A 15,201-nucleotide genomic window follows, 5' to 3' on the forward strand; every position below is an offset into this window, starting at 1 on the left:
GTTACTGGAGGGGTTAAGTATCTGTGTAAGGGTTAAGGTACTGTAGGGTTTCAGGATAATGTAGGGGTTAAGGACCTGTGTAAGGGTTAGGTTACTGTAGGGGTTAAGTATCTGTGTAAGGGTTAGGTTACAGGAGGGGTTAAGTATCTGTGTAAGGGTTAGGTTACTGGAGGGGTTACGTATCTGTGTAAGGGTTAGGTTACTGGAGGGGTTAAGTATCTGTGTAAGGGTTAGGTTACTGTAGGGTTTAAGTATCTGTGTAAGGGTTAGGTTACTGGAGGGGTTACGTATCTGTGTAAGGGTTAGGTTACTGGAGGGGTTAAGTATCTGTGTAAGGGTTAGGTTACTGTAGGGGTTAAGTATCTGTGTAAGGGTTAGTTTACTGGAGGGGTTAGGTATTTGTGTAAGGGTTAGGTTACTGGAGGGGTTAAGTATCTGTGTAAGGGTTAGGTTACTGGAGGGGTTAAGTATCTGTGTAAGGGTTAGGTTACTGGAGGGGTTAAGTATCTGTGTAAGGGTTAGGTTACTGGAGGGGTTAAGTATCTGTGTAAGGGTTAGGTTACTGGAGGGGTTAAGTATTTGTGTAAGGGTTGGGTTACTGGAGGGGTTAAGGAGAGCTGTTAATTGTAGTGTTAGGGTAGGGGAGCAATTTACCTTTGGGGCAGGCCTGGACATAGAGACTGGTAGACTGGTTGGAATGGCCCTCCTGCACAATAAATCAGCTTGGAAATAAACAGAGTTAAAATAGCAAATGCTGCTGCTCAGAAGTGTGTCTCTCATTAATCTTGGGCAGACAGGGACGAGAGCTATTTCCTATTTATTACGGGGAATAATTGCACAGATGATGTCACCATTCATGTAGTATGGGATAAAAGAACAAGATCTGTCCCTTGAATTAACAGACAAGTTTTAAACCCACACGCAGACATATACACACACACATACACACACATGCATACACACACGCACATATATATACACATACATGCACACAGACATATATAAACATATACACGCACACACACATATATACACACACACGCACGTATATATATACACGCACACACACATATATACACATGCAGACATGCACACACACACACACACACACACACAGGCATACACACACGCACATATATATACACATACATGCACACAGACATATATAAACATATACACGCACACACACGCATATACACACACACACACATATACACATGCAGACACGCACACACACACACACACACATATATATATACACACACACATCTTGTAGAAGAATCATTGTATTACTGCTGTTTTAGAATGTGGGAACTCGTGAGGTAAAATCCATTTGACATTTCCACCGTGTGACTTCGCCAAGGGAATTTGAAACGCATCTGGTGGTGGATGGATTTTTGGGTAATTTCTCCGCTTGGCCACTGCATGACTTACAGATGTAACTAAACGCCCTGATTAAAAAAAAAAAATAGCCAACGTTAGCAACTTGACACAAACCATAACACCAGGAATCTCTCAGCACTGATGTGGAATAGGATAAGTGATGTCTGTGTAATGCACGATCGCTGGCAGTAGACATACTGCAGGATAATTTATGTATTTTTTATTAAACCGGGCAGCCGTCAATGGAATCTGTCAGTGCTTTGAGAGCGTTGCTTCATGAGAGTGAAGGATAATAAATATGTACAAACCAAGCGCCAGGCCTGTACTGCTCACACAATATTGTAACGAAACTTGTCAAGAGGGCTCTCTGGAATCGAGTCTGTCAGAACCTCCCTTAACCCCTTCCTTCCACAAAGGCCGTTTAAAAAACAACTGGATAATTTAACGCAACACTTTACTTCATATTATTATTATTATTATTAACTGCAATGCTTTCAAACGAGTTCCTTGGTATTCATGTCTTCATGCATTTATAATTTCTTTATTCAGAGAGAAATCACAATCACAGGCCGCACATATACCATTATAACACAGTGGCGTAGCTTTGCCGAGGCTACAGGAGCGCTTGTCTTGGGCGCCAAATTTCTAAAGAAAAAAAAAAGAAAGTAGTCATATTAAATTATAAATAGCGTACCCTCCCTCTCACGTACAGAAAATCTCTCAGCGTTCCAACATTCCACACAGTTTTTCAAGGGGTCGGGGCAAATAAACGTTGCCATGTAACATTTTACAATATTCTTCTTGCTAACGGCAGCCGTACCGTCCTCATGTAACCATGTTAGTGAATTACATAATGCCTATTAATAGCGTGATTTCTTGTCTCTGTGATGTGTGTGACACTCATAGTTGCGTTGCGGAATTTTTCAAATTGTAAACGTTACTTTAGGAATGGCTAGTGGTGACGGAGTTTACGTTTCACTCCCCGCAATAATACATTTTAATCCCAGCAATATTCACAGACAAATTTAACACAAGATAGAGTTAGATAAAACTAATCATTCGTTATAAAGCACACTGATCACACGCAAATGTAGTACGTATACAATAAATAATATACAGTCATCAAGTAGACATATCACAAGGAGTGTGTGATTTTTAGGACGACGTATGCTTGTTTATTCTTAAAACACCAGATTTTATCCTGATGGACAAGATTAGTTGAAAATGGGCAAATTCCGACTGGAATGGCAATTCTCATATTTACTAATGTAATTTCCAGTCGGAATTCAGTTGCCTGAGACCCAAATCTTCTCCAATTGGCCGTATGCGTTCAGTGTACAATTTATAAGCGCTTTTCATCTAAGAATTCTTCTGCAAAGTATATGATCCGTTATATTTAGTAAGCACCAACTTTGAACAAAATGTCATAGCTATCCTTAGAAGTCTTTTTTCTTCTTCTTAAATCTTATTTTCCTTAGCTAATTTGAAGTTGACATTAAACAGCTGAAATCCTTGCTCCTCGTAATTAGCTGCAGAATTACAATTTTGCCTATACATTGAGATAGCCAGATTGTTTGCAAATGTATAATTAAAAAAGTTAAAGTACAATTAAGTCATAAATATCATACATGTGTTCCAGGAGGGTTAGATTGAGTTTTTAACACTGTAGGGTCAAGAATACAGGGTTGTGTTGCTGACCCTATAGTGTTCCTTTAAATTACGGCCTATATCCTTGAACACCCACTAACAGAAATTCAAGAGAATTCCTTATTTTTATTCGTATCCTTAATAATGGTAGCACCCTGTCGCTATATATTGAGAAATATAATTATTATAATTTTTTTATATATACGGTGTACCCAGCAATTTTCAAACAAATGTTTCTTCTTTCAAGAACTTGGACCTCGATTTAATATTATTGCATAAGCTTTTCAAATGATCACAACCTATTGGAAAAAACTTTTCAAGTGATTTATCTTCAGAATTCGCCAAATAAAAGACACGAGAATTTTTTTTTTCTATTTATAAAGTTTCTAACACTTTGTGATCGTTTGAAACACATATCCAAAAATATGAAATCGTGGCCTTAGTAAGGAATGGGTTAAAACGGGAGGTCACATTCAATTCTCATCGATTTTTTTTAACTGCTTGCGTTCAATAAATACACGCAGCTTGAATTGTCGGGATATGGCCGTGAATTTTACATTTGGTGGAACATACCTGACTGGGAGAGGTTTCCCAATTTGGCGATTGTGGCCTAAAGAAGGACATTTGGTTTAAATTCATTTTGAATTTCCCACGATAAAGTTTTAGTGAAAAACCCTCAGAGTCAAATAAAGTGTGTGACCTGTTCGGGAATGTGTAGCATTTCAATTTATTTTGTATATTTATCTGCTTTTCCCAGGGGATCCCACTCTACGAAATATACAGCAGTTTTCGGTCATTTTTTATCTGTATTATTTTTTTCTTTTATTTTTTTTAATTATTCTTAACCGTACACATTTATTTAGTTTTTTGTTTAGTTTTTTTTTTTTTTATAATAAAATCATAAAATGTATGTATGCCATTTCATAAAAATAAAAAAAATAAAAAAAATAAAAAACAACTAAACTGAATTCCAAACAAAAGTCAGCTATTTGGTTGTGCTATTTTTTAAAATTATTTATTTATAGTTTACGTGGGTTTACAGGCTTTGTCAGGTAACACATGCAAAAAGAGTTAACCCCCTGCATTCTGCTCCAGCACATACGCCAGATGCACACGTGCTCATACATAATTTCTTAATTGGTAATCGAGTGAGCGTAAGTCCGCCCGAGGCACCATCGGATGTCGGAGGTACGTTTTTGTTTTTTATATACCTCAACTGTTTTATTCATCCTATTAAATGCTACTACGGCGTTTACTGGGGTGAGAGAGCAGTGACAGTAACCTGTTTAATAATATAACATCAGAAAAATGAGTGAAAACACAATGCAGTGAAACACGGCTTTAGAACAAGATTTTTAGATCTATCAAAGTAATGAGCTAACAGGTATTTGTGTCAGCATGCAGGCAGGAGGCCAAAGGAGGGACCCATTGTACTGCGCCGCTGAATTTGTTGGTGCTTTATAAATATTAATAATAATGTGAACACACATGCACTTAAATGTTAAATGGAGAGAAGCAAAGGATAAACAGAGAGTGACACAGAACGGGAGTGTGACACTGCAATAGAGAGGGACTTAGAACAGAAAAGAGACAGAAGGGGAAAGATTAGACATTGCAAAGGAGAAAGAGAGATACAATATGAGAGACAGATACAGCATGGGAGAGGAGGGGGAGGTAGAGGGGGAGATGTTAGAAGGAAGGAAGGATGAGTGGGTTAGTGGTGAAAGATGCAATAAGCCTAGGAATACAGGAAAAACACAGAGAGTGAGAGAGAGGATAGGAGGAGGGGGCAGTGGGTCTCCCAAAATAGCCAAGAGAAAGCGAGACATCAAAGCACGTATCCTCAGGATAACATTTCAGAGATAACTCAGCATCAAACGAAAGTAAAAATCTCAAGCCGTCTCTGTCATAGGGTTAATCCACCTCCTCGTGTATTACACTGCGGCTTAAATAGCTCACCTTCACTCAGTAAAAACAGCCACAGTCTCTGCAAGAAATTCCATTTACTGAAGTCCTCACTAATTCAACATGTGTCCAATTACCAACATGTTCAGCATTTCCCCAGTCAGTGTTTTTACCTGTGAGATATAATGTTTCATGTTGGAGGTTAGAGCTATCCAATCCATTTTTGATGATGAGTGTCATTACAGCAATGTCAACATTATAGCTGAGTTCTTCAGGAATGACATGACAAGCATCGTATACAATTGTATCTCCCCATAATGACACTGGTTACAGCATTGTACCTAATACAGTAACACTGCATCGATTCTGAGAGATCGGTGATTGGAGTCGGGTTTAAGGATTAGGTCTGTCTGACAATCATAGGATTTATATAGTTCACAATATCTTGAAGGCAGATAAGTCTGCTTTACCATCCTTTAGGTCCCCCCAACAGTAAGCACCTACCAGTAGCCTCCTTAACTCTAAACACTCTTTCACTCATATCTACCAACCCTAAACCAAAGTCAGCCCAATCCTAATCCAACTCGTGTCCCCAAGCTTAAGCCCTCCTAACCAGGCAACGTCTAATTCTAACCATATGCCTATTTTTAAAGCACTATCGTTTCAGCAGCACCTAAATGATGCTCATTATGGCAGTGACATTACAACTCCACACCTTGTCATTGACATGAGGATATTGTGTCAATCACCGGAGGTTAATGTAGTCCAGGGATTTCAAACTCTGTCCCCCACATATGGATTGCCTACAACTCCCAGAATTATTTGAATGAAATGGAAGGTGGGAGAAGCATGGCATTTGTAGTTCAGGAACATCTGGGGAAGCAGAGTTTGAGATGCCTGTTCTAATCTAAATTACTGAAAGGTAGTTGTATTCACTGGCACGTACGCTCACTCACTGGAATTTAGTATGATTCACTGGAAGGTAGGGTAACTCACTGGAGGTAATTCACTGGATTGTACGCTAACTCACTGGAGGTCAGCATGATTTACTGGAACATGGGCCGACTCTCTGGAAGTTAGAATAATTTATTAGAAGGTAGGGTAACTCACTGGATTTTAGAATGATTTACTTGAACATAGGCCGACTCACTAGAAGTTAGCTTAATTTATTGGAAGGTAGGGTGACCAACTGGAGGTTAGCATAATTCACGGGGAGGTTCCTGTAGCTCGATGTAAGTTAGTGTCATTCGTTGGGGTAATGTTTGGTAAATATCATGAATTCCAAAACAATGCCATCTTAAATCCCAATAAACCAAGTAAAAATGTTAAAAACATACGGTCATTGCTAGCTTACAGGAAACAGAACCGAGCTTACAAAGGGTTTCTTACCAGTGGGGGTAATACTGCCAAGAGGATAATATAGGAAGCCAAAGTCTGGAGCCTCGGGGAATGTAAGCTAGAGGGAATAAAACACAGCTGGCAATGAGGACAAATGGAGGTCTGTCTGATAATAAAGAACAAAATACACCTGGAGAATAATTACCTATTGTACCTGTGTTTTTAGTGCTTGTGACACAGAGAGCAGTTTCTCTTGCTTTATGTATAATGACCATCTCTTGACTTGCTAATAAGCCAAAACAGTGTGTAAGGGAACACTGAGACCGAACAAATACTCAGTTTGCCTGCCCTTTGGATAGTTCCAAGGAGCTAGTTTTAACACACTCGTTCTATTACACAGTCCAGATCTGAAATTCCCATAGGTTCCCTATGAGGCATACAGCAAATGCAGGCAATCGTTGGGCCTTTGTTGAGCCTTGCCAGTGTGGTGCAGCCCATCTAGGCAAAGTAAGCAAGAGGACAACACTTGGATTATCATTTAGACATAGAGTTGGGGTGCAATAAAAAAAGTGTCTCTCCTAACACCATGTGTTTCTCCGTCCCTTCATCCTGTTTGTGTGTCTTTCCGATCTTCTCAACCCCATATGTGTCTCTCCAGTCCGTCATCATGTTTGTGGGTATCTCCAGTCTCCTTTATGTGTCTTTCCAATTCCTCTCAACTTCTCCCTTCTTCAAACTTGATGTATACATAAACAGATGTGATTTTTTTTCCTTAAAAATAAAATAATAACAAGCCAACTGAAATGTATGCAAAAGAACCCATGGAAAATTAAAAAAGGGGACAAGGAGGAAAATTAGGCCATCATTAAGGTCAGAGGGGGCACACCCGGCACATCCCTTGAGTACACCTATGCTAAAAAAATATTATTTAAGAGCTGCATTGTCAGAATTATTTATCTCATTATTTATTTTGGTGTTAGTGGGAGCAACGAGGCCTTTCTAGTTTTTCTCACATTTGCCTAAAGCTATTATAGTTTTTATATTTATTGTGAGCGTGCTTGATTCTTATCACAGAAAGTAGATTATGGTTGTGTTTGCATGTCTCCACCTGAAGATGAGCCATGATCTTTCAAACAACAAATCTGTATTAATCAAATTGCACTCATATAGATTCACACTGTCTCGGAATAATCGATTCACTGTAACAGAGGCATGGATGGCTGATAGGTCATTATCGGGATTCTAATCATTATGACTCTCCAGTAATGAAGTCCTGCTTGACATTCTTAGAATGAGAATGAGATGAAAAATGTATTTTTGGATGACATATCACTCCTAGATTGGAAGAATAGTGACCTCAAACAATGGTTAACTCTTACCAAGGACAAAGGGTCCAAAGAAAGAGGAATTGCTTGCATGTCTTCGCATTAAATAGAGCAGAACTTTCCTCATTGCATCAGAGTGTTTTATTCTGTCAGCAAGCAGACAAATAAGGTCAAATTCTTTCTACAAAACTAGACTTTTACCAGAGACAAAGAAGGATATGTATGGAAATTATACGAATGCAATGACACAAATGAAGGAGACAAAAATTAAAAGGTTTCAGCTCAAATTTGGAGAACAAGGAACTTTGTCAGAGTCCGGTTGTGAAAGAATATCCCAAGGAAACTAAATTATAATTAAAATATTACCAAATGTTAAGTGTGATTAATGAAAGTAAGGTAATAAAATATATCAAACGACAAGTCAGAGAGGTTTTAAAATATATAGCAAAAGTAAAAAAATGAATTATGGATGGATGGATGGATGGGTGAATGGGTAGATGGATGAATAGATGGATGGGTGGATGGATGGATGGATGGATGAATAAATGGATGGATGGATGGGTAGATGGATGGATTGGATGGGTGGATTGGAAGATGGATGGGTGGATCTGTGGATTGATGGGTGGATTGGTAGATGGATGGATTGATCGCTGGATGGGTGGATTGGAAGATGGATGGGTGGATCTGTGGATTGATGGGTGGATTGGTAGATGGATGGATTGATCGCTGGATTGGTGGGTGGATTGGGGGATGGATGGATGGATGGATGAATAAATGGATGGATGGGTAGATGGATGGATTGGATGGGTGGATTGGAAGATGGATGGATGGGTGGATCTGTGGATTGATGGGTGGATTGGTAGATGGATGTATTGATCGCTGGATGGGTGGATTGGTGGGTGGATTGGGGGATGGATGGATGGATGGATGGGTGGATGGATGGATTGGTGAATGGGTGGATGCATGGATAAATAGATGGATGGGTGGATTGGTGGATAGATGGGTAGATTTGTCGATTTGATGGGTGGATTGGTGGATTGGTGGATGGATGAATGAAAGATGATAAGAAAGACAGACATATACTCATAGAGAAAAAATAATTGAAGGACTGCTCTTCAGTTACATCTGTTAGTGCTTTATTTCATCCACACTGTAGACCTGGCAGCTTACCAACCTTACATTCTTCTTAAGTTTTATGGTAGGGTTGGAACATTGCTGGATCTACTGTGTGAATGAAATAAAGCAGGAACAGATATATTTTGTGTGACGTCCATTGCTTATTTCTTCCCTATACTACAGGCCTAAGGCAGAAACCCAGGACTCTGGACCCTAATGCATAAGTGTTTTCATATACTGGAGTGCTGTCTCATATATTGTCTACTAAACAGACACACAGAGAGACAAACAGACATTGTCCCTTTTGTCTGGTTACAATTACGTCTCTGTCAGTCCACCCATTGTACAGCGCTACGGAATTTGCTGGCGCTATATAAATAATAAAATAATAATAATGCACTCACAAACATTGCTCCTGAATTCCCGGCAGTAACGTTGGAACACTTTGCATCAGTGTTAGCAGGGGTCTTAAATGGAATAATCTAGTTCCATGTTTTTTTGAGTATATTTGTCAGTCTCATTCTGTCACGTTGGAAGTATAGGTGTCCGGATGAAATAATGTTTATTTGCTAAGCGGTAGGATCATTTAGGATATAGACACTGCTTTACTGCTAATTATGCTAGAAGGGTCCCCCCCCCCACTCCCCCCCCCCACCCCCCACACACTTCCAAAACAACCTTTCTTCAGTAAATATTAGGAACGTCCCTCTCATTAAAATGCCAGGGCCTGTATCCCTGGTGATCTAGATGTGAGGAGGTTGAGATGCTTGTTTCAGCCCGCATCTGAATCAGGGCAATTCAGAGAAGTAAGCAGGGCCTGTCTTATTAATGCAGATCATGTTGATTATGACACATGACATCATGTCTGGCTCTATCCAAATTGCTAAGACTCTGCTTACTGTGCGGCCCCACGAGGGAGCACCGAACGAGGTCTGCACTGGTTCAAATACAGATTTTAGTCCCCACTCTGAGCTGAGGACTTCAAGATAATTTTTTGGGGGAGCTGAATGGCATTACGCATTTCTTTTTAATCCCACAAAAAGACACGTGGGGGGTCTATTTACTAAACAGTCAAACGGACTTTTACTAAACAGACCAAACAGAAAAATTATCTAACTCTGCTATAGCCACAGCTTGGCTATTTTAGTCTCAATTTTTGCAATTCAAGTTTTCAAACATGAAAAAAAAAAATTATATTTCAAAGATTATTATATATATTTATGTGTCAGTTATTTAGATTTTTAAAGTGTCAGACTATGTTTTACAATTGCAAATTGCAGGCCATTCTGTGAAATATGGTGTAAGTGTAATTCATAATGGAACCAGACCTAAAACCTATGTCAAAATCTCCGAAATGGGAATATAATGGGTAAGGTGCTGGAGAGAGACACATTGTGTACAGGGCCGGACTGGAAGAAAGGCAACATGGGAAATCTTGTATACCAGTCATATAGTGTATAGTATCAGTTTAGTGCTCAGATACACTGATGGGAAAAAACTTAAAATTTTAAATTATTTCCCCAACATGGAGAAGGGTGCTCCTTGCTCTTTAAACCCCGGCATCTGAGAAACTTTATTTAGGGAATATACCTTCCCTCTCTTTTATTTTACTTAATGCTTGAGGGCTCTGGAAGATTGCTCAGCTCTGGCAATATAGAGCTATATGTATAGATACTTCCTGCAATAGGTATTTTATTTTACTAACCAATAACTAGACGTAAAAACCCAAGGGCAGAGTACAGAATGCTTGATAGAGTCCTAACCTCAACATCTGAGGAAAGGGATTTAGGGGTGATTATTTCAGATGACTTAAAGGTAGGCAGACAATGTAATAGAGCAGCAGGAAATGCTAGCAGAATGCTTGGTTGTATAGGGAGAGGTATTAGCAGTAGAAAGAGGGAAGTGCTCATGCCATTGTACAGAACACTGGTGAGACCTCACTTGGAGTACTGTACACAGTACTGGAGACCGTATCTTCAGAAGGATATTGATACCTTAGAGAGAGTTCAAAGAAGGGCTACTAAACTGGTTCATGGATTGCAGGATAAAACTTACCAGGAAAGGTTAAAGGATCTTAACATGTATAGCTTGGAGGAAAGACGAGACAGGGGGGATATAATAGAAACATTTAAATACATAAAGGGAATCAACACAGTAAAGGAGGAGACTATATTTAAAAGAAGAAAAACTACCACAACAAGAGGACATAGTCTTAAATTAGAGGGACAAAGGTTTAAAAATAATATCAGGAAATATTACTTTACTGAGAGGGTAGTGGATGCATGGAATAGCCTTCCAGCTGAAGTGGTAGAGGTTAACACAGTAAAGGAGTTTAAGCATGCGTGGGATAGGCATAAGGCTATCCTAACTATAAGATAATGCCAGGGACTAATGAAAGTATTTAGAAAACTGGGCAGACTAGATGGGCCGAATGGTTCTTATCTGCCGTCACATTCTGTGTTTCTAACAATGTTAGCAGGTTCTAAGAATAGACATCTTCTGCTCCAAGGTTAGACTCCTATTGCTCATATTCCTTATTTAATAGTATATTGCGGCTTTCCTACTTGGCTGATATATTTCATATCTTGGTTTAGCAGTCTCATTCCCTTTGGGTACAGTTACAATAATGGTGAATTTCTTTCCATATTTTTGGGGGTCGAGGAAGGGTGTAATAGGGACATTAATTTATTTTGTGTATTTTTCATAAATAAGTGCTCCTCTATTTCCGTTTTCCTACATAGTCCAGTGTGTTCACTGATGTGTAGTTTTTTTTGCTTTGTATCTATTTGTGTGATTATTATATATTATTATGGGAGATTGCATATACTTGCTACCAGGTGGGAAGTATCTCTTTAGGACAAGCATGTCAAACTCGCGGGCCGCGGGCCCGTATAAGGCCCACAGTGGACATCTTTTCGGCCCGGCAAGCAGCGAGTACATGCTTAGTGTTCCAAGCAGAGTAGGCACTTGCTTTCCCCATATTGCAGGTGCCTACTCTGCTAACATTTACCCGGCCGGGGAGGAAAGGAAGGTGGATGCAGTGAGGGAGCTCAGCCTTCCTGCTCCTCACTGCTCCCTCGCGCCCTCTGCAATGATTCCGGGCGCCGGAATATGACGTCATATTCCGGCATCACTAAACTGTGCGCGAGAGAGCAATGAGGAGCAGGAAGGCTGAGCTCCAGATAGAAGATCCCCACTGGACCCCAGGGAAAAATACAATAATGTGAGTGTGTGCAAGAATGTGTAAATGTATGAGTATCTGTCTGTCAGAGAGTGTGTGTGTGTGTGTCAGAGTGTGTGTGTCTGTCAGAGTCTGTGTGTGTGTGTGTCTGTCTGTGTGTGTGTGTGTGTGTGTGTCTGTCAGTGAGTGTGTGTCTGTGTGTCACTGAGTGTGTGTGTCCATCTGTCAGTGTGTGTGTTTGTCAGTGAGTATATGTGTGTGTGTCTGTGTGTCTGTCAGTGAGTGTATCTGTGAGTGTCTGTGTGTCTGTCAGTGAGTGTGTCTGTGTCAGTGAGTGTGTGCCTGTCAGTGAATGTGTCTGTGTATGTGTGTGTGTCTGTCAGTGAGTGTGTGTGTGTCAGTGAGTGTGTGTGTTGGTTAGTGTTGCGATGGCCGCAGCTGCACAGTGGAGGACCTGGAGGTGCACGGAGGCACACAAAGCCACGTCACATTCCAACGTGACATTGACGTGCTCCACCTTGACAGGGTTTCAAGAAGTATTGAGAGGACCCACTTTGGCACAGGGTGCCGACGGCGCCATTTGGGGTATACTGGAGGTCGAACTCCGGAGTCACATACTGGCAGCGGCAATGTGAGTAGAGTCTGCTTGTTGATTATAGGGGGTGCTGGGATATAGTATATGGAGGTGGACCGGGATTTAGTAGAGGGGGGACTGGGATTTAGTAGAGGGGGAACTGGGATTTAGTAGATGAGGGGGGTTCTGGGATTAAGTATATGGGGGGGTCTGGGATTTAGTAGAGGGGGGACTGGGATTTAGTAGAGGGGGGACTGGGATTTAGTATATGGGGGGACTGGGATTTAGTATAGGGGGGACTGGGATTTAGTATATGGGGGACTGGGATTTAGTATAGGGAGACTGGGATTTAGTAGAGGGGGACTGGGATTTAATAGAGGGGGACTGGGATTTAGTATATGGGGGGACTGGGATTTAGTATATGGGGGGACTGGGATTTAGTATAGGGAGACTGGGATTTAGTAGAGGGGGACTGGGATTTAGTATATGGGGGGACTGGGATTTAGTAGAGGGGGGCTGGGATTTAGTATATGGGGGGCTGGGATTTAGTAGAGGGGGGTGCTGTAGTTTAGTAGAGAGGGATGCTGTTTTTTTTTATACTGTACTTTTCAAAATAAACCTAAGTTTCTATGAAAATGTACGTTTGGGGGGATTTTTGGGGCCCACAACTAAAACCTTGTTTATTTCGCCCTTGCTAGACTTTGAGTTTGACATGCTTGCTTTAGGAGGTTCTGTTCACATTTTTCTTTTTCATTAAACCAGACAAAAGGCCTGCTGTGTTTTAAGCAGATGTACAACAAACTACACAACTTGAGAAGCATCCGGCAATGGGAGTGAAACACTAACTGTAGGCTGTTGCATATCTCCTAAAAATAAAGAAGTTATTGTTAAGTCCTAGGAGAACACTCCTTCACATTGGATATATTATAGGGCTTGAGATTGCCACCTGGGAGATAAGCAGAGTTATTCCCTAAATTCAGAAATCTTGCAATTGCGAAATTTAGGATAATACAGCCAAGCCATGTGGATTTAAATTTGCTGTAATTTGCTATATTCTCTAGGGCTGGCCCTGAGTCTTAGCTGCTGGGGATGTAACTTGTTGCTCAACATCCAGGGGATGTTACTATAACCCAATTTGATGGTATTCATTTTATCTACCTTGGAAGGATGAAGGTCTGAGTCAACCCTGCTGGGATTTGAACCTGCGACCCCCAGGGGTTGAACAGATTCTACTGATGATGCATTAGCCCACAGACAGTCTTCCTATATTAAACAGGAAGACTGTTTAATAGAACTCCTATATGTTAATTCCATCAGGCTTGGACTGTCCGATTCATGTGTGTCTAGTTGTGGAACTAAGGAACCAATCCCTGGTGACGGTGCATCTGTGTGCGTGTTTGCGTGTGTGAGTGTGTGCGTGTTTGCGTGTGTGCATGCATGTAAGAAGATCAGCTGGACTGTCGAGGAACAGACAGTCTTCAGATTTACCGCTGCTGTGGAACAAAAACTGTAAAAAACATGTAACAATATAAAAGCAAACACTTTTCCTGCTGTAACTCCCACTAATCCCAGGCACACTGAGCCATGTCTGTTACAGTTCTTCCCAAAACCAGATTCCTTACCAGTATAGCTGCGTGGGTTACATCACTACCCAAGCAGTGGAGAATTCTAAAACTAGTGTATGGATTGTTCAGAAAGAGGGGGCTAACATTCCATACGCTCTTACCACCTCCCCGCTGTAGCATTTTTGCCTCGTGCTTTGTGTTTTTCCCAGAGAAGAATTTGAAATGTTTTGAGAACTGCCTGACCACTTAAAATATACTGAGCTAATTATATCACTAGATGATATCAATCGTATACTTCTTACCCATTCACATCAGAAACATTTTTTATACACTGACACTGCTAGCCGTAATCACAATATGAAGTGACAATGCACCAATAAGCTTTTTTTTTTAAATTTCAATAAGGAGAATTTATGTAGAGAATACAATTTGAAAAAAAGATGATACATTTTCTTGGATACTGAAACATAAATAGCAATTCTAGAAAATGTTAAAATATGCTAACGTTAAAATAAAGTGAAGTACTTTAAAACTAGCGTTACAAAAATAGTGTATTAATAAATGTTAATTTGTATTTTTTTTATTTTTACAAGACTTAAATATGCCAAAAGCAAGGCAGATCATAAACCAGCAGTGATATGGTTAAACGGAATAGACAGATTTAGAATGCTGGGAAAACTGACGAATAGCACAAAGTTATGGATGAGAGGTTAAAGGACCAGTAATTTAATTTATTGAGATATGTATAAATATATTTTAAATTCCAGAACGAAAAAAAAAAGATTAACATTAGGTTTAACCGAATGCCATAGAAAATTAATTTATATATATTTTTTTCTTTAGTATTTTCTAATAGAATGCTGCCTCTAAGGGACTGATTGGAGGTTGCCATCTTTTAGCCGTTGGCTAAAATAGCTGCTCTGGACTACTATTGACTCCTGTTGGCTGCTCTGGACTTCTATTGGGTGTTCTGTAACTAGGGTGTGTCTCCTCCACCTAACTGAACAATGAGCTGATTTTATTAGACCAGAGGAAGGCAACCTTAGGCACTCCAGATGCTGTGGACTACATCTCCCATAATGCTCTAAGAGTCATAATGCTGGCAAAGCATCATGGGTTCTGTACCGAAAACCAGGTCCATTTATAAATGAAAAACATGTGAATGCT

This window comes from Pelobates fuscus, chromosome 3, assembly GCF_036172605.1.
Source record: "Pelobates fuscus isolate aPelFus1 chromosome 3, aPelFus1.pri, whole genome shotgun sequence".
NCBI lineage: Eukaryota > Metazoa > Chordata > Amphibia > Anura > Pelobatidae > Pelobates > Pelobates fuscus.